The sequence below is a fragment of the Bombina bombina genome, unplaced genomic scaffold (assembly GCF_027579735.1).
Source record: "Bombina bombina isolate aBomBom1 unplaced genomic scaffold, aBomBom1.pri scaffold_643, whole genome shotgun sequence".
In the NCBI taxonomy this organism is placed as follows: Eukaryota; Metazoa; Chordata; class Amphibia; order Anura; family Bombinatoridae; genus Bombina; species Bombina bombina.
Window position 1 is genome coordinate 227,753 of NW_026510919.1, and position 25,625 is coordinate 253,377.

Sequence of the window (25,625 nt, forward strand, 5' to 3'; positions counted from 1 at the left end):
ATATATACTGTGCATATATAAACATTTATTGTGTGTGCAGACCTTATGTAATGCAGCACTTAATGACTAATATATACTGTGCATATATAAAAATGTATTGTGAGTGCAGACATTTTGTAATACAGTGCTTAATTACTTATATATACTGCGCATATATAAATATTTATTGTGTGTGCAGACCTTATGTAATGCGGCACTTAATTAATGATATATACTGTGAATATATAAACATTTATTGTGTGTGCAGACCTTATGTAATGCAGCACTTAATTACTGATATACACTGTGCATATATAAACATTTATTGTGTGTGCAGACCTTTTGTAATACAGCACTTAATTACTGATTCATACTGTGCATATAGAAATATTTATTGTGTGTGCAGACCTTTAGTAATACAGCACTTAATTACTGATACATACTGTGCATATAGAAATATTTATTGTGTGTGCAGACCTTATGTAATGCAGCACTTAATTACTGATATATACTGTGCACATATAAACCTTTATTGTCTATGCAGACCTTATGTAATGTAGCGCTTAATTACTGATGTATACTGTACATATATAAATATTTATTGTGTGTGCAGACCGTTTGGAATAGCAGTGTTTAATTACTGATATATACTGTGCATATATAAATATTTATTGTGTGTGCAGACCTTTTGCAATGCAGCACTTAATGACTGATATATACTGTGCATATATAAACATTTATTGTGTGTGCAGACCTTATGTAATGCAGCACTTAATGACTGATATATACTGTGCATATATAAATATGTATTGTGTGTGCAGACCTTATGTAATGCAGTGCTTAATTACTGATATATACTGTGCATATATAAATATTTATTGTGTGCAGACCTTATATAATGTAGAGCTTAATTACTGATATATACTGTGCATATATAAATATTTATTGTGTGCAGACCTTATATAATGTAGTGCTTAATTACTGATATATACTGTTCATATATAAACATTTATTATGTATGCAGACATTTTATAATGCTGTACATAATTATTGATATATACTGTGCATATATGAACATAAAGTTAACTATTTTTAGCTTGTACACTAACCCCAATTGTGACCATGTTAATTTTATCTCCCATAGACTTCAATGGAGAGAGAAAAGTGAAAAAAACACCCATCCGAGCGCGCTAACATGAATTGCCATAAGCCCCCTACTCTATAAACCCCAAAAATGCCACTTCCGGGATGTCATTTGAAAGCTCTCGGTCCCCAGATGCCACAGTCCAAAAAAGTGGCGTGATTCGTTACTGGGGACCGGAGATACAGTCCATTGAAGTTAAGGGGGTAGAGATGTCCAAAGCCCCCAGTTCCCAAAGGAGCTCCCCTCCGGTAATTCCCCCACCTCTTGTCCTCCCTAGGGGCTACCAATCCCCAAAAGAGCGAAGCTCTGGGGCAAAGGGCTGCTGAAGTGATCAGGGGTAAAGTTAGCTGTTCTGTGGCCGACCTGGAGTCCAGGATCCCGGCCAGCCTAGGAGGGTTTTCAGGTTAGAAATCAGCTCTACCATGACCCAGTGTACACAGCAACCAACACATAGCACGCATCAAGGAGATCCCGTAAGCCATGAAATTACCAAATCTAATGTAGCAGGGAGTAAGCCATGTAGTTGGGGGGTGGGGGGTAGCCTTACCTGTCTGGTATCCGTGACAAGGGTTATTTCTGTAGTTCAGTGTTAGAATATTTTTTTTATTTTGTGTGTTTTAGAATAGGATTTTTTTTTCTGTAATGGTAGATTATTTTATTTATTTTTCAGGCAAGCTAAGGTTATATATGGGGTTTTTTAAGGTTAGATTCAGTTTAGTTTTTTCAAATCTCTACTGAGGAGGCTGCATCTGTAGGTGTGGCTGGTGCTGAGTGAGCTGCATCTGTAGGTGTGGCTGGTGCTGAGGAGGCTGCATCTGTAGGTGTGACTGGTGCTGAGGTGGCTGCATCTGTAGGTGTGGCTGGTGCTGAGGAGGCTGCATCTGTAGGTGTGGCTGGTGCTGAGGTGGCTGCATCTGTAGGTGTGGCTGCTACTGAGGAAGCTGCATCTGTAGGTTTGGCTGCTACTGAGGAGGCTGCATCTGTAGGTGTGGCTGCTACTGAGGAAGCTGCGTCTGTAGGTTTGGCTGCTACTGAGGAAGCTGCATCTGTAGGTTTGGCTGGTGCTGAGAATACATCTGTAGGTGTGGCTGCTGCTGAGGAGGCTGCATCTGTAGGTGTGGCTGGTGCTGAGGAGGCTGTATCTGTAGGTGTAAGTGCTGCTGAGGAGGCTGCATCTGTAGGTGTAAGTGCTGCTGAGGAGGCTGCATCTGTAGATGTGGCTGCTACTGAGAAGGCTGCATCTGTAGGTGTGTCTGCTACTGAGGAGGCTGCATCTGAAAGTGTGGCTGCTACTGAGGAGGCTGCATCTGTAGGAGTGGCTGCTACTGAGGAGACTGCATCTGTAGGTGTGGCTGCTACTGAGAAGGCTGCATCTGTAGGTGTGGTTGATACTGAGGCTGCATCTGTAGGTGTCGCTGCTACTGAGGAGGCTGCATCTGTAGGTGTTGTTGCTACTGAGGAGGCTGCATCTGTAGATGTGGCTGGTACTGAGAAGGCTTTATCTGTAGATGTAGCTGGTGCTGGGGGGTTCAATCGGAAGATGCGGCTGCTACTGAGGAGGCTGCATCTGTAGGTGTGGCTGCTACTGAGGAGGCTGCATCTGTAGGTGTGGCTGCTGCTGAGGAGGTTGCATCTGAAGGTGTGGATGCTGCTGAGGAGGCTGCATCTGTTGGTGTGGCTGCTACTGAGGAGGCTGCATCTGTAGTTGTGGATGCTGCTGAGGAGGCTGCATCTGTAGGTGTGGCTGGCCCTGAGACTGCATCTGTAGGTGTGGCTGCTACTGAGGAGGCAGCATCTGTAGGTGTGGCTGGTGCTGAGTAGGCTGCATCTGTAGGTGTGGCTGATACTGAGGAGGCTGCATCTGTAGGTGTGGCTGGTGCTGAGGAGGCTGCATCTGCAGGTGTGGCTGGTGCTGAGGAGGCTGAATCTGTAGGTGTGGCTGGTGCTGAGGAGGCTGCATCTGTAGGTGTGGTTGTTGCTGAGGAGGCTGCATCTGTAGGTGTGGCTGGTATTGAGGAGGCTGTATCTGTAGGTGTGGCTACAACTGAGGAGGCTGCATATGTAGGTGTGGCTGATACTGAGGAGCCTGCATCTGTAGGTGTGGCTGATACTTATGAGGGTGCATCTGTAGGTGTGGCTGATACTGAGGAGGCTGCATCTGTAGGTGTGGCTGTTGCTGAGGAGGCTGCATCTGTAGGTGTGGCTGTTACTGATGAGGTTGTATCTGTAGGTGTGGCTGCTACAGAGGAGGCTGCATCTGTAGGTGTGGCTAATACTGAGAAGGCTTCATCTGTAGGTGTGGCTGATACTGAGGAGGCTGCATCTGTAGGTGTGTATGATACTGAGGAGGCTGCATCTGTAGGTGTGGCTGATACTGAGGAGACTGCATCTGTAGGTGTGGCTGATACTGAGGAGGCTGCATCTGTAGGTATGGCTGATACTGAGGAGGCTGCATCTGTAGGTGTGGCTGCAACTGAGGAGGCTGCATCTGTAGGTGTGGCTGCTACTGAGGAGGCTGCATCTGTATGTGTGGCTGGTGCTGATGAGGCTGCATCTGTAGGTGTGGCTGGTGCTGAGGAGGCTGCATCTGTAGGTGTGGCTGGTGCTGAGGAGGTTGCATCTGTAGGTGTGGCTGGTGCTGAGGAGGCTGTATCTGTAGGTGTAAGTGCTGCTGAGGAGGCTGCATCTGTAGGTGTGGCTGCAACTGAGGAGGCTGCATCTGTAGGTTTGGCTGGTGCTGAGGAGGCTGTATCTGTAGGTGTTGTTGCTACTGATGAGGCTGCATCTGTAGGTGTGGCTGGTACTGAGGAGGCTTTATCTGTAGATGTAGCTGGTGCTGGGGGGGTTCAATCGGAAGATGCGGCTGCTACTGAGGAGGCTGCGTCTGTAGGTGTGGCTGCTACTGAGAAGGCTGCATCTGTAGGTGTGGCTGCTGCTAAGGAGGATGCATCTGTAGGTGTGGCTGCTACTGATGAGACTGCATCTGTAGGTGTTGCTGCTAATGAGGAGGCTGCATCTGTAGGTGTGGCTGCTGCTGAGGAGGTTGCATCTGAAGGTGTGGATGCTGCTGAGGAGGCTGCATCTGTTGGTGTGGCTGCTACTGAGGAGGCTGCATCTGTATTTGTGGATGCTGCTGAGGAGGCTGCATCTGTAGGTGTGGCTGACCCTGAGACTGCATCTGTAGGTGTGGCTGCTACTGAGGAGGCAGCATCTGTAGGTGTGGCTGGTGCTGAGTAGGCTGCATCTGTAGGTGTGGCTGATACTGAGGATGCTGCATCTGTAGGTGTGGTTGTTGCTGAGGAGGCTGCATCTGCAGGTGTGGCTGGTGCTGAGGAGGCTGTATCTGTAGGTGTGGCTGCTACTGAGGAGGCTGCATCTGTAGGTGTGGTTGTTGCTGAGGAGGCTGCATCTGTAGGTGTGGCTGGTATTGAGGAGGCTGTATCTGTAGGTGTGGCTACAACTGAGGAGGCTGCATATGTAGGTGTGGCTGATACTGAGGAGCCTGCATCTGTAGGTGTGGCTGATACTTATGAGGGTGCATCTGTAGGTGTGGCTGATACTGAGGAGGCTGCATCTGTAGGTGTGGCTGTTGCTGAGGAGGCTGCATCTGTAGGTGTGGCTGTTACTGATGAGGTTGTATCTGTAGGTGTGGCTGCTACAGAGGAGGCTGCATCTGTAGGTGTGGCTAATACTGAGAAGGCTTCATCTGTAGGTGTGGCTGATACTGAGGAGGCTGCATCTGTAGGTGTGTATGATACTGAGGAGGCTGCATCTGTAGGTGTGGCTGATACTGAGGAGACTGCATCTGTAGGTGTGGCTGATACTGAGGAGGCTGCATCTGTAGGTGTGGCTGATACTGAGGAGGCTGCATCTGTAGGTGTGGCTGCAACTGAGGAGGCTGCATCTGTAGGTGTGGCTGCTACTGAGGAGGCTGCATCTGTAGGTGTGGCTGGTGCTGAGGAGGCTGCATCTGTAGGTGTGGCTGGTGCTGAGGAGGCTGCATCTGTAGGCGTGGCTGGTGCTGAGGAGGCTGCATCTGTAGGTGTGGCTGGTGCTGAGGAGGCTGTATCTGTAGGTGTAAGTGCTGCTGAGGAGGCTGCATCTGTAGGTGTGGCTGGTGCTGAGGAGGCTGTATCTGTAGGTGTTGTTGCTACTGATGAGACTGCATCTGTAGGTGTGGCTGGTACTGAGGAGGCTTTATCTGTAGATGTAGCTGGTGCTGGGGGGGTTCAATCGGAAGATGCGGCTGCTACTGAGGAGGCTGCGTCTGTAGGTGTGGCTGCTACTGAGGAGGCTGCATCTGTAGGTGTGGCTGCTGCTAAGGAGGATGCATCTGTAGGTGTGGCTGCTACTGATGAGACTGCATCTGTAGGTGTTGCTGCTAATGAGGAGGCTGCATCTGTAGGTGTGGCTGCTGCTGAGGAGGTTGCATCTGAAGGTGTGGATGCTGCTGAGGAGGCTGCATCTGTTGGTGTGGCTGCTACTGAGGAGGCTGCATCTGTAGTTGTGGATGCTGCTGAGGAGGCTGCATCTGTAGGTGTAGCTGGTGCTGAGGAGGCTGCATCTGTAGGCGTGGCTGGTGCTGAGGAGGCTGCATCTGTAGGTGTGGCTGGTGCTGAGGAGGCTGTATCTGTAGGTGTAAGTGCTGCTGAGGAGGCTGCATCTGTAGGTGTGGCTGCAACTGAGGAGGCTGCATCTGTAGGTGTGGCTGGTGCTGAGGAGGCTGTATCTGTAGGTGTAAGTGCTGTTGAGGAGGCTGCATCTGTAGGTGTGGCTGCAACTGAGGAGGCTGCATCTGTAAGTGTGGCTGGTGCTGAGGAGGCTGCATCTGTAGGTGTGGCTGCAACTGAGGAGGCTGCATCTGTAGGTGTGGCTGGTGCTGAGGAGGCTGCATCTGTAGGTGTGGCTGGTGCTGAGGAGGCTGCATCTGTAGGTGTGGCTGGTGCTGAGGAGACTGCATCTGTAGGTGTGGCTGGTGCTGAAAGTGTGGCTGCTACTGAGGAGGCTGCATCTGTAGGAGTGGCTGCTACTGAGAAGGCTGCATCTGTAGGTGTGGTTGATACTGAGGCTGCATCTGTAGGTGTCGCTGCTACTGAGGAGGCTGCATCTGTAGGTGTTGTTGCTACTGAGGAGGCTGCATCTGTAGATGTGGCTGGTACTGAGAAGGCTTTATCTGTAGATGTAGCTGGTGCTGGGGGGTTCAATCGGAAGATGCGGCTGCTACTGAGGAGGCTGCGTCTGTAGGTGTGGCTGCTACTGAGGAGGCTGCATCTGTAGGTGTGGCTGCTGCTGAGGAGGTTGCATCTGAAGGTGTGGATGCTGCTGAGGAGGCTGCATCTGTTGGTGTGGCTGCTACTGAGGAGGCTGCATCTGTAGTTGTGGATGCTGCTGAGGAGGCTGCATCTGTAGGTGTGGCTGGCCCTGAGACTGCATCTGTAGGTGTGGCTGCTACTGAGGAGGCAGCATCTGTAGGTGTGGCTGGTGCTGAGTAGGCTACATCTGTAGGTGTGGCTGATACTGAGGATGCTGCATCTGTAGGTGTGGTTGTTGCTGAGGAGGCTGCATCTGCAGGTGTGGCTGGTGCTGAGGAGGCTGTATCTGTAGGTGTGGCTGCAACTGAGGAGGCTGCATCTGTAGGTGTGGTTGTTGCTGAGGAGGCTGCATCTGTAGGTGTGGCTGGTATTGAGGAGGCTGTATCTGTAGGTGTGGCTACAACTGAGGAGGCTGCATATGTAGGTGTGGCTGATACTGAGGAGCCTGCATCTGTAGGTGTGGCTGATACTTATGAGGGTGCATCTGTAGGTGTGGCTGATACTGAGGAGGCTGCATCTGTAGGTGTGGCTGTTGCTGAGGAGGCTGCATCTGTAGGTGTGGCTGTTACTGATGAGGTTGTATCTGTAGGTGTGGCTGCTACAGAGGAGGCTGCATCTGTAGGTGTGGCTAATACTGAGAAGGCTTCATCTGTAGGTGTGGCTGATACTGAGGAGGCTGCATCTGTAGGTGTGTATGATACTGAGGAGGCTGCATCTGTAGGTGTGGCTGATACTGAGGAGACTGCATCTGTAGGTGTGGCTGATACTGAGGAGGCTGCATCTGTAGGTATGGCTGATACTGAGGAGGCTGCATCTGTAGGTGTGGCTGCAACTGAGGAGGCTGCATCTGTAGGTGTGGCTGCTACTGAGGAGGCTGCATCTGTATGTGTGGCTGGTGCTGAGGAGGCTGCATCTGTAGGTGTGGCTGGTGCTGAGGAGGCTGCATCTGTAGGCGTGGCTGGTGCTGAGGAGGTTGCATCTGTAGGTGTGGCTGGTGCTGAGGAGGCTGTATCTGTAGGTGTAAGTGCTGCTGAGGAGGCTGCAACTGAGGAGGCTGCATCTGTAGGTGTGGCTGGTGCTGAGGAGGCTGTATCAGTAGGTGTTGTTGCTACTGATGAGGCTGCATCTGTAGGTGTGGCTGGTACTGAGGAGGCTTTATCTGTAGATGTAGCTGGTGCTGGGGGGGTTCAATCGGAAGATGCGGCTGCTACTGAGGAGGCTGCGTCTGTAGGTGTGGCTGCTACTGAGAAGGCTGCATCTGTAGGTGTGGCTGCTGCTAAGGAGGATGCATCTGTAGGTGTGGCTGCTACTGAGGAGGCTGCATCTGTAGGTGTTGCTGCTAATGAGGAGGCTGCATCTGTAGGTGTGGCTGCTGCTGAGGAGGTTGCATCTGAAGGTGTGGATGCTGCTGAGGAGGCTGCATCTGTTGGTGTGGCTGCTACTGAGGAGGCTGCATCTGTAGTTGTGGATGCTGCTGAGGAGGCTGCATCTGTAGGTGTGGCTGACCCTGAGACTGCATCTGTAGGTGTGGCTGCTACTGAGGAGGCAGCATCTGTAGGTGTGGCTGGTGCTGAGTAGGCTGCATCTGTAGGTGTGGCTGATACTGAGGATGCTGCATCTGTAGGTGTGGTTGTTGCTGAGGAGGCTGCATCTGCAGGTGTGGCTGGTGCTGAGGAGGCTGTATCTGTAGGTGTGGCTGCAACTGAGGAGGCTGCATCTGTAGGTGTGGTTGTTGCTGAGGAGGCTGCATCTGTAGGTGTGGCTGGTATTGAGGAGGCTGTATCTGTAGGTGTGGCTACAACTGAGGAGGCTGCATATGTAGGTGTGGCTGATACTGAGGAGCCTGCATCTGTAGGTGTGGCTGATACTTATGAGGGTGCATCTGTAGGTGTGGCTGATACTGAGGAGGCTGCATCTGTAGGTGTGGCTGTTGCTGAGGAGGCTGCATCTGTAGGTGTGGCTGTTACTGATGAGGTTGTATCTGTAGGTGTGGCTGCTACAGAGGAGGCTGCATCTGTAGGTGTGGCTAATACTGAGAAGGCTTCATCTGTAGGTGTGGCTGATACTGAGGACGCTGCATCTGTAGGTGTGTATGATACTGAGGAGGCTGCATCTGTAGGTGTGGCTGATACTGAGGAGACTGCATCTGTAGGTGTGGCTGATACTGAGGAGGCTGCATCTGTAGGTATGGCTGATACTGAGGAGGCTGCATCTGTAGGTGTGGCTGCAACTGAGGAGGCTGCATCTGTAGGTGTGGCTGCTACTGAGGAGGCTGCATCTGTAGGTGTGGCTGGTGCTGAGGAGGCTGCATCTGTAGGTGTGGCTGGTGCTGAGGAGGCTGCATCTGTAGGTGTGGCTGGTGCTGAGGAGGCTGCATCTGTAGGTGTGGCTGGTGCTGAGGAGGCTGTATCTGTAGGTGTAAGTGCTGCTGAGGAGGCTGCATCTGTAGGTGTGGCTGGTGCTGAGGAGGCTGTATCTGTAGGTGTTGTTGCTACTGATGAGGCTGCATCTGTAGGTGTGGCTGGTACTGAGGAGGCTTTATCTGTAGATGTAGCTGGTGCTGGGGGGGTTCAATCGGAAGATGCGGCTGCTACTGAGGAGGCTGCGTCTGTAGGTGTGGCTGCTACTGAGAAGGCTGCATCTGTAGGTGTGGCTGCTGCTAAGGAGGATGCATCTGTAGGTGTGGCTGCTACTGATGAGACTGCATCTGTAGGTGTTGCTGCTAATGAGGAGGCTGCATCTGTAGGTGTGGCTGCTGCTGAGGAGATTGCATCTGAAGGTGTGGATGCTGCTGAGGAGGCTGCATCTGTTGGTGTGGCTGCTACTGAGGAGGCTGCATCTGTAGTTGTGGATGCTGCTGAGGAGGCTGCATTTGTAGGTGTAGCTGGTGCTGAGGAGGCTGCATCTGTAGGCGTGGCTGGTGCTGAGGAGGCTGCATCTGTAGGTGTGGCTGGTGCTGAGGAGGCTGTATCTGTAGGTGTAAGTGCTGCTGAGGAGGCTGCATCTGTAGGTGTGGCTGCAACTGAGGAGGCTGTATCTGTAGGTGTGGCTGGTGCTGAGGAGGCTGTATCTGTAGGTGTAAGTGCTGTTGAGGAGGCTGCATCTGTAGGTGTGGCTGCAACTGAGGAGGCTGCATCTGTAAGTGTGGCTGGTGCTGAGAAGGCTGCATCTGTAGGTGTGGCTGCAACTGAGGAGGCTGCATCTGTAGGTGTGGCTGGTGCTGAGGAGGCTGCATCTGTAGGTGTGGCTGGTGCTGAGGAGGCTGCATCTGTAGGTGTGGCTGGTGCTGAGGAGACTGCATCTGTAGGTGTGGCTGGTGCTGAGGAGGCTGCATCTGTAGGTGTGGCTGGTGCTGAGGAGGCTGCATCTGTAGGTGTAAGTGCTGCGGAGGAAGCTGCATTTGTAGGTGTGGCTGGTGCTGAGGAGGCTGCATCTGTAGGTGTGGCTGGTGCTGAGGAGGCTGTATCTGTAGGTGTGGCTGGTGCTGAGGAGGCTGAATCTGTAGGTGTGGCTGGTGCTGAGGAGGCTGCATCTGTAGGTGTGGCTGGTGCTGAGGAGGCTGCATCTGTAGGTTTGGATGGTGCTGAGGAGGCTGCATCTGTAGGTGTAAGTGCTGCTGAGGAAGCTGCATTTGTAGGTGTTGCTGGTGCTGAGGAGGCTGCATCTGTAGGTGTGGCTGGTGCTGAGGAGGCTGTATCTGTAGGTGTGGCTGGTGCTGAGGAGGCTGCATCTGTAGGTGTGGCTGGTGCTGAGGAGGCTGCATCTGTAGGTGTGGCTTGTGCTGAGGAGGCTGCATCTGTAGGTGTGGCTGCTGCTGAGGAGGCTGCATCTGTAGGTGTGGCTGGTGCTGAAGAGGCTGTATCTGTAGGTGTGGTTGATGCTGAGGAGGCTATATCTGTAGGTGTGGCTGCTGCTGAGGAGGCTGCATCTGTAGGTGTGGCTGCTGCTGAGGAGGCTGCATCTGTAGGTGTGGCTGGTGCTGAGGAGGCTGCATCTGTAGGTGTGGGTGGTGCTGAGGAGGCTGCATCTGTAGGTGTGGCTGGTGCTGAAGAGGCTGTATCTGTAGGTTTGGCTGGTGCTGAGGAGACTGCATCTGTAGGTGTGGCTGGTGCTGAGGAGGCTGTATCTGTAGTTGTGGCTGGTGCTGAGGAGGCTGCATCTGTAGGTGTGGCTGCTGCTGAGGAGGCTGCATCTGTAGGTGTGGCTGGTGCTGAGGAGGCTGTATCTGTAGGTGTGGCTGGTGCTGAGGAGGCTGCATCTGTAGGTGTGGCTGCTGCTGAGGAGGCTGCATCTGTAGGTGTGGCTGCTGCTGAGGAGGCTGCATCTGTAGGTGTGGCTGGTGCTGAAGAGGCTGTATCTGTAGGTGTGGTTGATGCTGAGGAGGCTGCATCTGTAGGTGTGGCTGGTATTGAGGAGGCTGTATCTGTAGGTGTGGCTACAACTGAGGAGGCTGCATATGTAGGTGTGGCTGATACTGAGGAGCCTGCATCTGTAGGTGTGGCTGATACTTATGAGGGTGCATCTGTAGGTGTGGCTGATACTGAGGAGGCTGCATCTGTAGGTGTGGCTGTTGCTGAGGAGGCTGCATCTGTAGGTGTGGCTGTTACTGATGAGGTTGTATCTGTAGGTGTGGCTGCTACAGAGGAGGCTGCATCTGTAGGTGTGGCTAATACTGAGAAGGCTTCATCTGTAGGTGTGGCTGATACTGAGGAGGCTGCATCTGTAGGTGTGTATGATACTGAGGAGGCTGCATCTGTAGGTGTGGCTGATACTGAGGAGACTGCATCTGTAGGTGTGGCTGATACTGAGGAGGCTGCATCTGTAGGTATGGCTGATACTGAGGAGGCTGCATCTGTAGGTGTGGCTGCTACTGAGGAGGCTGCATCTGTAGGTGTGGCTGCTACTGAGGAGGCTGCATCTGTAGGTGTGGCTGGTGCTGAGGAGGCTGCATCTGTAGGTGTGGCTGGTGCTGAGGAGGCTGCATCTGTAGGTGTGGCTGGTGCTGAGGAGGCTGCATCTGTAGGTGTGGCTGGTGCTGAGGAGGCTGTATCTGTAGGTGTAAGTGCTGCTGAGGAGGCTGCATCTGTAGGTGTGGCTGGTGCTGAGGAGGCTGTATCTGTAGGTGTTGTTGCTACTGATGAGGCTGCATCTGTAGGTGTGGCTGGTACTGAGGAGGCTTTATCTGTAGATGTAGCTGGTGCTGGGGGGGTTCAATCGGAAGATGCGGCTGCTACTGAGGAGGCTGCGTCTGTAGGTGTGGCTGCTACTGAGAAGGCTGCATCTGTAGGTGTGGCTGCTGCTAAGGAGGATGCATCTGTAGGTGTGGCTGCTACTGATGAGACTGCATCTGTAGGTGTTGCTGCTAATGAGGAGGCTGCATCTGTAGGTGTGGCTGCTGCTGAGGAGGTTGCATCTGAAGGTGTGGATGCTGCTGAGGAGGCTGCATCTGTTGGTGTGGCTGCTACTGAGGAGGCTGCATCTGTAGTTGTGGATGCTGCTGAGGAGGCTGCATGTGTAGGTGTAGCTGGTGCTGAGGAGGCTGCATCTGTAGGCGTGGCTGGTGCTGAGGAGGCTGCATCTGTAGGTGTGGCTGGTGCTGAGGAGGCTGTATCTGTAGGTGTAAGTGCTGCTGAGGAGGCTGCATCTGTAGGTGTGGCTGCAACTGAGGAGGCTGTATCTGTAGGTGTGGCTGGTGCTGAGGAGGCTGTATCTGTAGGTGTAAGTGCTGTTGAGGAGGCTGCATCTGTAGGTGTGGCTGCAACTGAGGAGGCTGCATCTGTAAGTGTGGCTGGTGCTGAGGAGGCTGCATCTGTAGGTGTGGCTGCAACTGAGGAGGCTGCATCTGTAGGTGTGGCTGGTGCTGAGGAGGCTGCATCTGTAGGTGTGGCTGGTGCTGAGGAGGCTGCATCTGTAGGTGTGGCTGGTGCTGAGGAGACTGCATCTGTAGGTGTGGCTGGTGCTGAGGAGGCTGCATCTGTAGGTGTTGCTGGTGCTGAGGAGGCTGCATCTGTAGGTGTAAGTGCTGCGGAGGAAGCTGCATTTGTAGGTGTGGCTGGTGCTGAGGAGGCTGCATCTGTAGGTGTGGCTGGTGCTGAGGAGGCTGTATCTGTAGGTGTGGCTGGTGCTGAGGAGGCTGAATCTGTAGGTGTGGCTGGTGCTGAGGAGGCTGCATCTGTAGGTGTGGCTGGTGCTGAGGAGGCTGCATCTGTAGGTTTGGATGGTGCTGAGGAGGCTGCATCTGTAGGTGTAAGTGCTGCTGAGGAAGCTGCATTTGTAGGTGTTGCTGGTGCTGAGGAGGCTGCATCTGTAGGTGTGGCTGGTGCTGAGGAGGCTGTATCTGTAGGTGTGGCTGGTGCTGAGGAGGCTGCATCTGTAGGTGTGGCTGGTGCTGAGGAGGCTGCATTTGTAGGTGTGGCTTGTGCTGAGGAGGCTGCATCTGTAGGTGTGGCTGCTGCTGAGGAGGCTGCATCTGTAGGTGTGGCTGGTGCTGAAGAGGCTGTATCTGTAGGTGTGGTTGATGCTGAGGAGGCTATATCTGTAGGTGTGGCTGCTGCTGAGGAGGCTGCATCTGTAGGTGTGGCTGCTGCTGAGGAGGCTGCATCTGTAGGTGTGGCTGGTGCTGAGGAGGCTGCATCTGTAGGTGTGGGTGGTGCTGAGGAGGCTGCATCTGTAGGTGTGGCTGGTGCTGAAGAGGCTGTATCTGTAGGTTTGGCTGGTGCTGAGGAGGATGCATCTGTAGGTGTGGCTGGTGCTGAGGAGGCTGTATCTGTAGTTGTGGCTGGTGCTGAGGAGGCTGCATCTGTAGGTGTGGCTGCTGCTGAGGAGGCTGCATCTGTAGGTGTGGCTGGTGCTGAGGAGGCTGTATCTGTAGGTGTGGCTGGTGCTGAGGAGGCTGCATCTGTAGGTGTGGCTGCTGCTGAGGAGGCTGCATCTGTAGGTGTGGCTGCTGCTAAGGAGGCTGCATCTGTAGGTGTGGCTGGTGCTGAGGAGGCTGTATCTGTAGGTGTGGCTGGTGCTGAGGAGGCTGCATCTGTAGGTGTGGCTTGTGCTGAGGAGGCTCCATCTGTAGGTGTGGCTGCTGCTGAGGAGGCTGCATCTGTAGGTGTGGCTGGTGCTGAAGAGGCTGTATCTGTAGGTGTGGTTGATGCTGAGGAGGCTGCATCTGTAGGTGTGGCTGCTGCTGAGGAGGCTGCATCTGTAGGTGTGGCTGCTGCTGAGGAGGCTGCATCTGTAGGTGTGGCTGGTGCTGAGGAGGCTGCATCTGTAGGTGTGGGTGGTGCTGAGGAGGCTGCATCTGTAGGTGTGGCTGGTGCTGAAGAGGCTGTATCTGTAGGTTTGGCTGGTGCTGAGGAGGCTGCATCTGTAGGTGTGGCTGGTGCTGAGGAGGCTGTATCTGTAGGTGTGGCTGGTGCTGAGGAGGCTGCATCTGTAGGTGTGGCTGCTGCTGAGGAGGCTGCATCTGTAGGTGTGGCTGGTGCTGAGGAGGCTGTATCTGTAGGTGTGGCTGGTGCTGAGGAGGCTGCATCTGTAGGTGTGGATGCTGCTGAGGAGGCTGCATCTGTAGGTGTGGCTGCTGCTAAGGAGGCTGCATCTGTAGGTGTGGCTGGTGCTGAGGAGGCTGAATCTGTAGGTGTTGCTGGTGCTGAGGAGGCTGCATCTGTAGGTGTGGCTGCTGCTGAGGAGGCTGTATCTGTAGGTGTAAGTGCTGCTGAGGAGGCTGCATCTGTAAGTGTGGCTGGTGCTGAGGAGGTTGCATCTGTAGGAATGGCTGGTGCTGAGGAGGCTGCATCTGTAGGTGTGGCTGGTGCTGAGGAGGCTGCATCTGTAGGTGTGGCTGGTGCTGAGGAGGCTGCATCTGTAGCTGTGGCTGGTGCTGAGGAGGCTGCATCTGTAGCTGTGGCTGATACTGAGGAGGCTGCATCTGTAGGTGTGGCTGATACTGAGGAGGCTGCATCTGTAGGTGTGGCTGGTGCTGAGGAGGTTGCATCTGTAGGTGTGGCTGGTGCTGAGGAGGCTGCATCTGTAGGTGTGGCTGGTGCTGAGGAGGCTGCATCTATAGGTGTGGCTGGTGCTAAGGAGGCTGCATGTGTAGGTGTGGCTGCTACTGAGGAGGCTGCATCTGTAGGTGTGGCTGCTACTAAGGAGGCTGCATCTGTCGCTGTGGCTGGTGCTGAGGAGGCTGCATCTATAGCTGTGGCTGGTGCTGAGGAGGCTGCATCTGTAACTGTGGCTGGTGCTGAGGAGGCTGCATCTGTAGGTGTGGCTGGTTCTGAGGAGGCTGCATCTGTAGCTGGTGCTGAGGAGGCTGCATCTGTAGGTGTGGCTGGTGCTGAGGAGGCTGTATCTGTAGGTATGGCTGGTGCTGAGGAGGCTGCATCTGTAGCTGCTACTGAGGAGGTTGCATCTGTAGGTGTAGCTGGTGCTGAGGAGGCTGCATCTGTAGGTGTTGCTGGTGCTGAGGAGGCTGCATCTGTAGGTGTGGCTGGTGCTGAGGAGGCTGAATCTGTAGCTGTGGCTGGTGCTGAGGAGGCTACATCTGTAGATGTGGCTGCTACTGAGGAGGCTGCATCTGTTGGTGTGGCTGCTACTGAAGAGGCTACATCTGTAGGTGTGGCTGCTACTGAGGAGACTGCTTGTGTAGGTGTGGCTGGTGCTGAGGAGACTGCATCTGTAGTTGTGGCTGCTACTGAGGAGGCGGTATCTGTAGGTGTGGCTGCTACTGAGGAGGCTACATCTGTAGGTGTGGCTGCTACTGAGGAGGCTACATCTGTAGGTATGGCTGCTACTGAGGAGGCTACATCTGTAGGTGTGGCTGCTACTGAGGAGGCTACATCTGTAGGTGTGGCTGGTGCTGAGGAGGCTACATCTGTAGGTTTGGCTGGTGCTGAGGAGACTGCATCTGTAGCTGTGGCTGGTGCTGAGGAGGCTACATCTGTAGGTGTGGCTGCTACTGAGTAGGCTGCATCTGTAGGTGTGGCTGCTACTGAGGAGGCTGCATCTGTAGTAGTGGCTGCTACTGAGGAGGCTACATCTGTAGGTGTGGCTGGTGCTGAGGAGGCTGAATCTGTATGTGTGGCTGCTGCTGAGGAGGCTGCATCTGTAGGTGTGGCTGGTGCAGAGGAGGCTGCATTCTGTAGCTGTGGCTGCTACTGAGGAGGCTGCATCTGTAGGTGTGGCTGGTGCTGAGGAGGCTACATCTGTAGGTGTGGCTGCTACTGAGGAGGCTACATCTGTAGGTGTGGCTGCTACTGAGGAGGCTGCATCTGTAGCTGTGGCTAGTGCTGAGGAGGCTACATCTGTAGGTGTGGCTGGTGCTGAGTAGGCTGCATCTGTAGGTGTGGCTGCTACTGAGGAGGCTGCATCTGTAGGTGTGGCTGCTACTGAGAAAGCTACATCTGTAGGTGTGGCTGCTACTGAGGAGGCTACATCTGTAGGTGTGGCTGGTGCTGAGGAGGCTGAATCTGTAGGTGTGGCTGCTGCTGAGGAGGCTGCATCTGTAGGTGTTGCTGCTACTGAGGAGGCTGCATGGCTGGTGCTGAGGAGGCTGAATCTGTAGGTGTGGCTGGTGCTGAGGAGGCTGCATCTGTAGGTGTGGCTGGTGCTGAGGAGTCTGCATCTGTAGGTTTGGCTGGTGCTGAGGAGGCTGCATCTGTACGTGTAAGTGCTGCTGAGGAAGCTGCATTTGTAGGTGTGGCTGGTGCTGAGGAGGCTGCATCTGTAGGTGTGGCTGGTGCTGAGGAGACTGCATCTGTAGGTGTGGCTGATGCTGAGGAGGCTGCATCTGTAGGTGTGTCTGGTGCTGAGGAGGATGCATCTGTAGGTGTGGCTGCTACTGAGGAGGCTACATCTGTAGGTGTGGCTGCTACTGAGGAGACTGCATCTGTAAGTGTGGCTGGTGCTGAGTAGGCTGCATCTGTAGGTGTGGTACTCTGAGTTTACCTTGCAATATAAGCTACCTTGGAAAGGTAGTGTTTCTCTTAATTAGTACCCACCAAGTAACAATAACTATATTACCTGGGGAGTATACAATGAGAATGTTTGATTAAAGAAGATTTTACTGAATTGAGGGTTCAATTATATAGATAACCCCAATAAGATTGTAGGAGCATATATCCTGAATAAGTTTAGACAATTCAGCATGTAATATGTTAATACTGAGGTTAAATTAACTGTCCAGGTTTAAGTAGGAAAAGAAAGTTACTTCTTCCTAGTAACTAAGTCAGACAGTAGTTGCTCAGAAAATAGATGTTTAGTGGGTTTCCAATAAATGCCCAGCGTTATATCTTCACACACTCACACATCCTATCACACTAAAATATGTACAGATCCCAGTCACTCCAACATACATATTCACATGGTAAGTGTGATATATCATAAGTAATGGTAGAATTCCTTATAATACGTATAAGTATAAGATGATAAAGTCACAGATTTCGGCAAGATGATAAGATAGTGAGGATTACAGCAGTGGATTACTAAGTACTACAGCTTTAAGACTTGCGGTACGAGATTCAGAAGTGTCACCAATGTAAATGCTTGCATATAAATGAAGATGCTGTATACAATTGAGGGGATAAATCCAGCTACTAAATAACTTGGAACGATACCTTTACTGGGAGTTCTCCTTACAGACCAACAGCTCTGTGTGCTTGGAAGTCCAGTGTGTGTGTGTCTGACATCCGGAACACCGGGGAAAGTAGATCCGTCCTGAGATGAGGTAGAGTAGTGATCCAAAGAGAAACTGGCAATTTGCTATTAGGATGCGGTAAAAACAGATTCAGTAGGAACACAAGTAAGTATTTGCCAGGGAGTAGTTATATGCCCAGAAGCGAACTAAAGGTTAAAGTAATAATTAGGATTATACTTAAGCACAGCATTGACCTGAAATTAATAGCTAAAAACGGACAATACTTAGCACTTATCTGATTAAGCTTCAATTTTCAGGCAAGGCTTTAGTCTAAATGAGATCCTTAAATAGGAAGGTGTAAGTAGTGGGAGGGGAAATACCTTAAAGGTATACTACAGTAGGTGTGGCTGCTATTGAGGAAACTGCATCTGTAGGTGTGGCTGGTACTGAGGAGGCTGCATCTGTAGGTGTGGCTGCTACTGAGGAGACTGCATCTGTAGGTGTGGCTGGTACTGAGGAGGCTGCATCTGTAGGTGTGGCTGCTACTGAGGAGACTGCATCTGTAGGTGTGGCTTGTGCTGAGGAGGCTGCATCTGTAGGTGTGGCTGGTGCTGAGGAGGCTGCATCTGTAGGTGTGGCTGGTGCTGAGGAGGCTGCATCTGTAGGTGTGCCTAGTACTGAGGAGGCTGCATCTGTAGGTGTGGCTGGTACTGAGGAGGCTGCATTTGTAGGTGTGGCTGCTACTGAGGAGACTGCATCTGTAGGTGTGGCTGGTGCTGAGTAGGCTGCATCTGTAGGTGTGGCTGGTGCTGAGGAGGCTGCATCTGTAGGTGTGGCTGGTGCTGAGGAGGCTGCATCTGTAGGTGTGACTAGTACTGAGGAGGCTGCATCTGTAGGTGTGGCTGGTACTGAGGAGGCTGCATCTGTAGGTGTGGCTGCTACTGAGGAGACTGCATCTGTAGGTGTGGCTGGTGCTGAAGAGGCTGCATCTGTAGGTGTGACTGGTGCTGAGGAGGTTGCATCTGTAGGTGTGGCTGGTGCTGAGGAAGCTGCATCTGTAGGTGTGCCTAGTACTGAGGAGGCTGCATCTGTAGGTGTGGCTGGTACTGAGGAGGCTGTATCTGTAGGTGTGGCTGCTATTGAGGAGACTGCATCTGTAGGTGTGGCTGGTGCTGAGTAGGCTGCATCTGTAGGTGTGGCTGGTGCTGAGGAGGCTGCATCTGTAGGTGTGGCTGGTGCCGAGGAGGCTGCATCTGTAGGTGTGCCTAGTACTGAGGAGGCTGCATCTGTAGGTGTGCCTAGTACTGAGGAGGCTGCATCTGTAGGTGTGGCTGGTACTGAGGAGGCTGCATCTGTAGGTGTGGCTGCTACTGAGGAGGCTGCATCTGTAGGTGTGGCTGATACTGAGGCTGCATCTGTAGGTGTGGCTGGTGCTGAGGAGGCTGCATCTGTAGGTGTGACTGATACTGAGGCTGCATCTGTAGGTGTGACTGATACTGAGGAGGCTGCATCTGTAGGTGTGGCTGGTGCTAAGCAGGCTGCATCTGTAGGTGCGGCTGCTACTGAGGAGACTACTTCTGTAGGTGTGACTGCTACTGAGGAGGCTGCATCTGTAGGTGTGACTGATACTGAGGAGGCTGCATCTGTAGGTGTGGCTGGTGCTGAGGAGACTACATCTATAGGTGTGGCTACTACTGAGGAGGCTGTATCTGTTGGTGTGACTGATACTGAGAAGGCTGCAAAACAACGGATTATATAAAATATCTGGGGCTACAACTTCATAAAAATCCGAAATTCTGGTATGAGATGAATTTTCCTCAGGTTTTTAGTAAATCCATTTCAGATCTTAAAAACTGGATGGATCTTCCCATTTCCTTATCATCTTGATTAAAACAATTATATTCCCACAATTTTTGGATCTATTGCAGAATTTACGCCTTTTTATCTTTAAACAACAAATAAATACATTTTATTTAATTTGTTCACAATTTTTATGGAAAAAGCAAAAATCCCGCAAATAAATAGCAAAACTTACTCAAAAACAAAAGACAATGCTGGGCTGGCGTTTCCAGATATTAAACTCTACAATTTTGTAACGTTAGCCAGGACCGCTTTGGACTGGCTAACGAATCTTAACAAATGTATTTCTTTTTTTTTTTATTTCAAAAAAGGGAAAGAAGAAAAAACAAAATGATCCTTATACATACAATGTGTTCAATAAACCGAAGAGAAAATAAAAAACGCATAGAAGTATATATCACATATGAGCTCGCAGGCTCAGAAAAATAATTATGGTATATCTTCAACCGCAAAAAAAAAAGGAGAAAAATCATCATTGTGTTGAAACTTATCATAATTGTTCCTTTCCTTCCCCTTTTCCCCTTTCCCTTTATTGCTCCGTTATCTGGAAGCCAACCCCAAACCCCCAAACATACCTTAACACACGAGGAACACACCAGGATTATGGTGTTGAAAATTTTGTCAGTTCCATGTGGGTCATTTTCCCCCTTGAGAAAAATGATTCTGACTACTGAGAAGTCCAGTAACTTAATTTGCAAGACTTTACTAGCCCAATAGCAAATCTTCGACTGTTTTATCTTGGGGCACTCCCAAATCATGTGAGTTAAAGGGACAGTCTAGGCCAAAATAAACTTTCATGATTCAGATAGAGCTTGTAATTTTAAACAATTTTCCAATTTACTTTTATCACCAATTTTGCTTTGTTCTCTTGGTATTCTTAGCTGAAAGCTTAACCTAGGAGGTTCATATGCTAATTTCTTAGACCTTGAAGCCCACCTCTTTCAGATTGCATTTTAACAGTTTTTCACCACTAGAGGGTGTTAGTTCACGTATTTCTTATAGATAACACTGTGCTCGTGCACGAGAAGTTAACTGGGAGCAGGCACTGATTGGCTAGACTGCAAGTCTGTCAAAAGAACTGAAAAAAGGGGCAGTTTGCAGAGGCTTAGATACAAGATAATCACAGAGGTTAAAAGTATATTATTATAAATGTGTTAGTTATGCAAAACTGGGAAATGGGTAATAAAGGGATTATCTATCTTTTAAAACAATAACAATTCTGGTGTAGACTGTCCCTTTAAGTCTGCTGCATATAAACTGCACTTTGGACATTTATTGAAATTACGGTTATGCCACCTTTGCCCCTTAAGTGGAGTATAGTATGTTTGATTCAATAACTTCATGTGGGCTTCTCGCCACATTGCAGAAAGAGTAGTTTGATATGAGGCAGCAAAGGAATGAGTCACTATGGCTGCATCTATATCCATCTCAGGGATTAAAACTCTCCATTTATCAGCTAGTTTCATTAGGTTTGCCTCACCTTTCCGTGAAGCTAATAAGTTATACCATGGGCCATTATTTTTTAAGCTGCATTTGCTTTGTCTCCTTGGGGATGGGATCTGCAAGTGTGGAAATATAAACCTACAGTGACACCTTATGGACACTTGCAGCCTTTGTGGCTAAAATTTCCTACTATTGCCAGCAACCTGTCACACAACTTGTATGCGGCTAGATCAATATTTTACAGCCATCCCTAACACATTGGCAGGAAAGATTGCCTCTAGAAATAAGTACAAAGATAAAAAGTGGCTCGCAGTTGAAGTGCATGCCGAAGCCCCGCCTTCCCCTAAATCATCAGATATGATTACTACAGATTCTACCACACTTCTTCAGGAGATCAAGTCTTTTTTTCTGCCGAAAATGGAGTCCCTTCAGATGGGAGTGGACACTCTCGCTAGCGAGGTACACCAGTTTTCTACAAGAATTACCCAAGCAGAACGTATATCCGATGTTGAGGACAGGCAAACCTCAACTTCCACCTCAATGAGACAGCTCCAATGCCAAAATCAAGCACTGCAGGAAAAGGTGGATGATCTCGAAAACCGGAGTAGGGGGTCCCTGAAACAGTTAAAAGTAAGGACTTGCTTGAATTCACAGTGCTGACACTTACTAAACTGTTGAAAATGAACCCAGATCATCTACCTCTGGATGTGCAGAGATCTCACCGCATAGGCCCAGATAACGGCCTTGAAACATCTAACTCTAGGCCACGTCAGGTTATTTTCAAGTGTCTCAACTATCAAGAAAAACTCGCCTTGCTACGCGCATACAGAACCCACTCAGGTGACCTCATCTTTGAAGGAAAGAAACTTCTAATCTTTCAATACTTCTCTGCAGAAGTGTCCAAGTTACGCAAAGACTTTGCCCCGCTGTGCTCCCATTTATATAAAAAAGGGAGATAGGCTGCTTTACTGTACCCTGCCAACCTAACGGCTAGATTTAGAGTTTGGCGGTAGCCGTGAAAACCAGCGTTAGAGGCTCCTAACGCTGGTTTTAGGCTACCGCCGGTATTTGGAGTCACTGAAAATAGGGTCTAACGCTCACTTTTCAGCCGCGACTTTTCCATACCGCAGATCCCCTTACGTCAATTGCGTATCCTATCTTTTCAATGGGATCTGTCTAACTCCGGTATTTAGAGTCGTTTCTGAAGTGAGCGTTAGACATCTAACGAAAAAACTCCAGCCGCAGAAAAAAAGCAGGAGTTAAGAGCTTTCTGGGCTAACGCCGGTTCATAAAGCTCTTAACTACTGTACCCTAAAGTACACTAACACCCATAAACTACCTATGTACCCCTAAACTGAGGTCCCCCCCACATCGCCGCCACTCAAATTTTTTTTTAACCCCTAATCTGCCGACCGCAAAGCGCCGCCAGCTAAGTTATCCCTATGTACCCCTAATCTGCTGCCCCTAACACCGCCGACCCCTGTATTATATTTATTAACCCCTAACCTGCCCCCCACAACGTCGCCGCCACCTGCCTACACTTATTAACCCCTAATCTGCCGAGCGGACCGCACCGCTACTATAATAAATGTATTAACCCCTAATCCGCCTCACTAACCCTATAATAAATAGTATTAACCCCTAATCTGCCCTCCCTAACATCGCCGACACCTAACTTCAATTATTAACCCCTAATCTGCCGACCGGAGCTCACCGCTACTGTAATAAATGGATTAAACCCTAAAGCTAAGTCTAACCCTAACACTAACACCCCCCTAAGTTAAATATAATTTAAATCTAACAAAATTAATTAACTCTTATTAAATAAATTATTCCTATTTAAAGCTAAATACTTACCTGTAAAATAAATCCTAATATAGCTACAATATAAATTATAATTACATTGTAGCTATTTTAGGATTAATATTTATTTTACAGGCAACTTTGTAATTATTTTAACCAGGTACAATAGCTATTAAATAGTTAAGAACTATTTAATAGTTACCAAGTTAAAATAATTAAAAAATCACCTGTAAAATAAATCCTAACCTAAGTTCTAATTAAACCTAACACTACACTATCAATAAATTAATTAAATACAATTCCTACAATTACCTACAATTAAACCTAACACTACACTATCAATAAATTAATTAAATACAATATCTACAAATAACTACAATGAAATAAACTAACTAAAGTACAAAAAATAAAAAAGAACTAAGTTACAAAAAATAAAAAAATATTTACAAACATAAGAAAAATATTACAACAATTTTAAACTAATTACACCTACTCTAAGCCCCCTAATAAAATAACAAAGACCCCCAAAATAAAAAAATGCCCTACCCTATTCTAAATTACTAAATTAAAAGCTCTTTTACCTTACCAGCCCTGAACAGGGCCCTTTGCGGGGCATGCCCCAAGAAGTTCAGCTCTTTTGCCTGTAAAAAAAAAACATACAATACCCCCACCCCCAACATTACAACCCACCACCCACATACCCCTAATCTAACCCAAACCCCCCTTAAATAAACCTAACACTAAGCCCCTGAAGATCTTCCTACCTTGTCTTCACCCTGCCAGGTTCTCCGATCGGTCCAGAAGAGCTCCTCCGATGTCCTGATCCAAGCCCAAGCGGGGGGCTGAAGAGGTCCATGATCCGGTCGAAGTCTTCATCCAAGCGGGCCAGAAGAGGTCTTCCATCCGATTGAAGTCTTCATCCAGGCGGCATCTTCTATGGTCTTCCATCCGGAGCGAAGCGGCAGCATCCTGAAGACCTCCTACGCGGAACATCCATCCGGCCGACGACTGAACGACGAATGACGGTTCCTTTAAATGACGTCATCCAAGATGGCGTCCCTCGAATTCCGATTGGCTGATAGGATTCTATCAGCCAATCGGAATTAAGGTAGGAATATTCTGATTGGCTGATGGAATCAGCCAATCAGAATCAAGATCAATCCGATTGGCTGATCCAATCAGCCAATCAGATTGAGCTCGCATTCTATTGGCTGATCGGAACAGCCAATAGAATGCGAGCTCAATCTGATTGGCTGATTGGATCAGCCAATCGGATTGAACTTGATTCTGATTGGCTGATTCCATCAGCCAATCAGAATTTTCCTACCTTAATTCCGATTGGCTGATAGAATCCTATCAGCCAATCGGAATTCGAGGGACGCCATCTTGGATGACGTCCCTTAAAGGAACCGTCATTCGTCGGGAAGTCGTCGGAAGAAGAGGACGAATCCGCGCTGGAGGTCTTCAGGATGGAGCCGGTCGTCATCGGATGAAGATAGAAGATGCCGCTTGGAAGAAGATGGTTGCTGGTCCGGATCTACTCTTCTTCCCGGATAGGATGAAGACTTTGGAGCCTCTTCTGGACCTCTTCAGCACCGGATGATGGATCGCCAGCCCCCGCTTGGGTTGGATGAAGATTTTGGAGCCAGGACGGATCGGTGATACCTGGTGAGGTGAAGACAAGGTAGGAAGATCTTCAGGGGCTTAGTGTTAGGTTTATTTAAGGGGGGTTTGGGTTAGATTAGGGGTATGTGGGTGGTGGGTTGTAATGTTGGGGGGGGTATTGTATGGTTTTTTTTACAGGCAAAAGAGCTGAATTTCTTGGGGCATGCCCCGCAAAGGGCCCTGTTCCGGGCTGGTAAGGTAAAAGAGCTTTTAACTTTATTAATTTAGAATAGGGTAGGGCATTTTTTTATTTTGGGGGGCTTTGTTGTTTTATTAGGGTGCTTAGAGTAGGTGTAATTAGTTTAAAATTGTTGTAATATTTTTCTGATGTTTGTAAATATTTTTTTATTTTTTGTAACTTAGTTCTTTTTTATTTTTTGTACTTTAGTTAGTTTATTTCATTGTAGTTATTTGTAGGAATTGTATTTAATTTATTTATTGATAGTGTAGTGTTAGGTTTAATTATAGGTAATTGTAGGTATTTTATTTAATTAATTTAATGATAGTATAGTGTTAGGTTTAATTGTAACTTAGGTTAGGATTTATTTTACAGGTAATTTTGTTATTATTTTAACTAGGTAACTATTAAATAGTTCTTAACTATTTAATAGCTATTGTACCTGGTTAAAATAATTACAAAGTTGCCTGTAAAATAAATATTAATCCTAAAATAGCTAAAATGTAATTATAATTTATATTGTAGCTATATTAGGATTTATTTTACAGGTAAGTATTTAGCTTTAAATAGGAATAATTTATTTAATAAGAGTTAATTAATTTCGTTAGATTTAAATTATATTTAATTTAGGGCGGTGTTAGTGTTAGGGTTAGACTTAGCTTTAGGGGTTAATCCATTTATTATAGTAGCGGTGAGCTCCGGTCGGCAGATTAGGGGTTAATAATTGAAGTTAGGTGTCGGCGATGTTAGGGAGGGCAGATTAGGGGTTAATACTATTTATGATAGGGTTAGTGAGGCGGATTAGGGGTTAATAACTTTATTATAGTAGCGGTGCGGTCCGCTCGGCAGATTAGGGGTTAATAAGTGTAGGCAGGTGGAGGCGACGTTGAGGGGGGCAGATTAGGGGTTAATAAATATAATATAGGGGTCGGCGGTGTTAGGGGCAGCAGATTAGGGGTACATAGGGATAATGTAAGTAGCGGCGGTTTACGGAGCGGCAGATTAAGGGTTAATAATATAATGCAGGGGTCAGCGATAGCGGGGGCGGCAGATTAGGGGTTAATAAGTGTAAGGTTAGGGGTGTTTAGACTCGGGGTACATGTTAGAGTGTTAGGTGCAGACGTAGGAAGTGTTTCCCCATAGCAAACAATGGGGCTGCGTTAGGAGCTGAACGCGGCTTTTTTGCAGGTGTTAGGTTTTTTTTCAGCTCAAAATGCCCCATTGTTTCCTATGGGGGAATCGTGCACGAGCACGTTTTTTAGGCTGGCCGCGTCCGTAAGCAACTCTGGTATCGAGAGTTGCATTTGCGGTAAAAATGCTCTACGCTCCTTTTTTGGAGCCTAACGCAGCATTTTTTTGGACTCTCAATACCAGAGTTATTTTTATGGTGCGGCCAGAAAAAAGCCCGCGTAGCTAACGCACCCCCTTGGCCGCCAAACTCCAAATCTAGCCGTACGATTGCAGACACCCTCTGGGGCTAAATTCTTTCGCACCCCCAAGGAACTGCAAATCTACCTGAATACGGAAGGAAAAAGCAGTGCTAGGTTATAAGAGATGGACATGTCAAACCCTGCTTCTGCCACAGTATGGAGAGACTAATGTTTCAGGAACTCT